The following is a 3995-nucleotide window of genomic DNA, read 5'->3' on the forward strand; positions in this document are numbered from 1 at the left end:
AGACAGATTTATTATGGTATTTATTGACGACATTTTGATATATTCACGAGACGAGTCCCAGGATGCTGAACATTTGATAATTGTGTTACAAACCCTGCGAGATAAACAAATTTATGCTAAATGTAGTAAATGTGAGTTTTGGCTCTGAGAAGTTGGTTTTTTGGGACATATAGTATCGGCTGATGGCATCAGAGTTGATCCGAGTAAAATTTTAGCAATTGTTGACTGGAAACCACCAAGAAACGTACCTGAAGTGAGAAGTTTCCTAAGATTAGCTGGTTATTACAGAAGATTCATAAAATGGTTTTCGATGATAGCTACACATATGACACGAATATTACAGAAATATGTAAAGTTTGAATGGCTCGAGAAATGTCAGCAAAGTTTCAATCAGTTGAAAGCACTATTGATCGAGGCACCAGTTCTGGTTCAGCCTGAATCGGGTAAAGAATTTATGATTTTCAGTGATGCATCTTTAAATGGTTTAGGTTGTGTTTTGATGCAGGAAGGCAAAGTGATAGGTTATGCTTCCCGACAGTTAAAGCCGCATGAAAAGAACTATCTGACACATGACCTAGAGTTAGCAGCTATTATGTTTGCACTAAAAATTTGGCGAAACCATTTGTTCAGCGAAAAATGTCATATATTTACCGATCACAAGAGTTTGAAGCATCTAATGTCACAGAAAGATTTGAATCTGAGACAGTGCAGATGGCTCGAGCTGTTAAAAGATTATGAGTTGATCATGGATTATCATCTGGGAAAAACAAACGTAGTTGTTGATGCTTTAAGTAGAAAGTCCTTGTTTGCTCTGCAAGCGTTGAATATGCGACTGACATTGTCTAACGATGGCTCAATCTTAGCCGAGTTGAAAGCTAGACCGATGTTTTTACAGCAGATATGTGAAGCTCAAAAGTGTGATGACAAGTTACTAGCTAAACAAGCACAGAGTGAGTCGACATTCGATTCAGAATTTTAGATAAGACCCGATGATTGTTTATTGTTTAGAGGTAGAATTTGTGTATAGAAGAATCTAGAGCTTATTTAGAGAATTATACACAGCTTATTCAGATGATCATACATGAAGCTCGTAATGGTAGCATGTTTGTTCATCTAGGAAGTACTAAGATGTACTGTGATTTGAAACAGATGTACTGGTGGTCGGGAATGAAACGCAAGATTTTAAACTTTGTATCGAGATGTTTAGTATGTCAACAAGTTAAAGCTAAACATGAGGTACCTTCTACATTATTGCACCAATGATGATACTGGAACGGAAATGGGATCGAGTTACAATGGACTTCGTATCAAGATTACCCCTATCTCTAAAGAAGAAAGATACAATTTGGGTTGTTGTTGATCGTCTGACGAAGTCTGCACATTTTACTTCAGTACGTACAGATTACTCCTTTGAAAGATTAGCTGAATTATACATTTCTGAGATTGTCAAATTGCACGGGGTACCAGTTTCCATCATTTCGAATAGAGATCTGCGGTTTACGTCATGATTTTGGAAAAAGTTACAGGAAGCTCTTGGTACACGGTTGCATTTTACCATTGCATTTCATCCTTAGACCGATGGTTAGTCTGAGCGAGTAATTCAGATACTCGAGGATATGCTTCATTTTTGCGTACTAGAGTTCGAAGGCAGTTGGGAGAAATATTTGCTATTGGTTGAATTCGCATACAATAACAGTTATCAGTTGAGCATAAAGATGGCACCGTATGAAGCTCTACATGGTCGTAAATGCCGAACTCCATTATACTGGACTGAGCTCAGTGAGAAAAAGATACACGGGGTTGATTTAATTCGTGAGACTGAAGAAAAAGTAAAAGTGATCCGAAATAGTTTGAACGTAGCTTCAGATCATCAGAAATCATATGCGGGTCTTAAACATAAAAACATAGAATTTCAAGTCACCGACAAAGTATTCTTAAAAGTATCACCCTAAAAGAAAGTTATTTGGTCCAGTCGCAAAGGAAAGCTAAGTCCACGATTTATCAGGTCGTATGAGATTGTTAAAAGAATCGAACATGTTGCATATCGATTAGATTTACTGTCAAAACTAAAAAAGATTCATAATTTCTTTCACGTGCCTATGCTACGACGATATCGATTTGACCCTTCACATGTTATCTCCTTGACAAATATTGAGATTCAGCCTGATATGTCGTATAGTGAGGAACATGTCAGAATTCTGGCACTAGAGGTGAAAGAATTAAGAAACAAAAACATAGATTTAGCAAAAGTTCTTTGGAAATGACACGGAATAGAGAAAGCCACCTGGGAACCTGAGGAAGCTATGAAAAAGCAATATCCGAACCTCTCCTCTAGAAAGAATTTTTTGGGATCAAAATCCCATTAGGGGGAGAGTTGTAATAGCCCGTTTTTAGTGAAATTGAAATAGTGGTTTCAAGAACACATATCTAACATAAAAATAATTATTTTGTTAATATTATAAGGAATATAGTATGTTAGTAGTGTCATTTAAAAATTTTGTTAGGAAATTTTATCGTTTGCATGCTTAATTTGATAAAAAGGACTGAATTGCATAAGGTGTAAAATTTGAGTTCTATAAGTAAAAAGTTTCAAATTGCTATGAATTTTGAACGTGGGTGGCCTTAAATGGTAATTAGACCCTTAACATTATTAGTGGACAAATATGGACACTTATATCATGGTTTTAAAAGTTATTACTTAAGGTTAAATATGTAAATTAGTAAATAAATGAAATTAAACTAAAATGAAAGACAAATGTATCATCTTTCTAACTCATCTTAAATAAAAAATAAAGAAGGAAAAACACTATTGTTGTGCTTTCGAAGGTTCGGCCATAGTATCCTTGCATGTAAGTGATTTTTTGTCTCGTTTTTAATGATTTCTATGTTTTTAGGATCGTTGTAGCTTAATCTAGCTAGACCATGGACTAATTTTCAAAACTGTTGAATGCCTAGGGTTTTACCATGAATCCATTTTAGTTGTTTTTGATGTTTAATGGAAGAAATTGAATGCTTGTTGTTAGATACATAACTTTTGTTAAGTGATTTTTGATAAATTTGTCAATTACGGGTAAAATTGAAAAATGTGAAATATTCGTAGTGTAGTTTGTAAATTCATGTGTGGACTACTATAAGCTTGCATGATATTAGGCTAGGCTTCGGTAAGGATGAAATTGCATGAATTTCATTTTACAAGCCTAAGGATTAATTTGTAAAGAAATAAAAAATATAGGGGCAAAATTGTAGTTTTGCTAAAATATGAATTTGAGTTAAATTGAATATAATGATTTTTTAATTGAATTAAGCTGAATTTATTCATTTAGATCAAGATAAACTACGTACGGCTTTAGATCGAGGCAAAGAAAAAGCTTCTGATTAGTCGACTTCATTTTTCTATGTTTATCGTTGAGGTAAGTTTGTACGTTTAAGTTTCGTTTTTGTTTTATGAATTGAATTCTATTATTTTATAATACTAAATTGTGTGTTGACGTGAAAATACAACGGTGTGATCTTGATCATAGATGAATGAAAATGGATAGCTTCGACTATCGATTATGAAAAGGGCTGGTGACGACCATCAAACTATGAAAAGGGATAGCTTCGGCTATCAAATTATGAAAAGGGATGGTGACGATCATCGAACAATGAAAAGAGATGGTGACGACCATCAAATTATGAAAAGATATAGTTTCAGCTGTCGAATTATGAAAAAGGATAACTTCGGTTATCGAATTATGAAAAGGGATGGGTCAACCATTGTATTATTACCTCGTGTGAAATTCGGTAAGAGCGTTCATTGTGAATTACATTAGTTTGATGAAAGGTAAGTAATGTGTACCTTGTGAAAGTTAAGAGTATGAATGTACATATATAAGTTTTTGAATTTGTTATTCTCACGTTGGATTGGGTTTTCATGCTTTGTGGTTGTATATTGTATTGGCAAAGTTAGACTATATGTGTTACAAACTTACTAAGCATGACATGCTTACTTTGTG

Source organism: Gossypium raimondii, chromosome 6, assembly GCF_025698545.1.
Source record: "Gossypium raimondii isolate GPD5lz chromosome 6, ASM2569854v1, whole genome shotgun sequence".
Classification (NCBI taxonomy): domain Eukaryota; kingdom Viridiplantae; phylum Streptophyta; class Magnoliopsida; order Malvales; family Malvaceae; genus Gossypium; species Gossypium raimondii.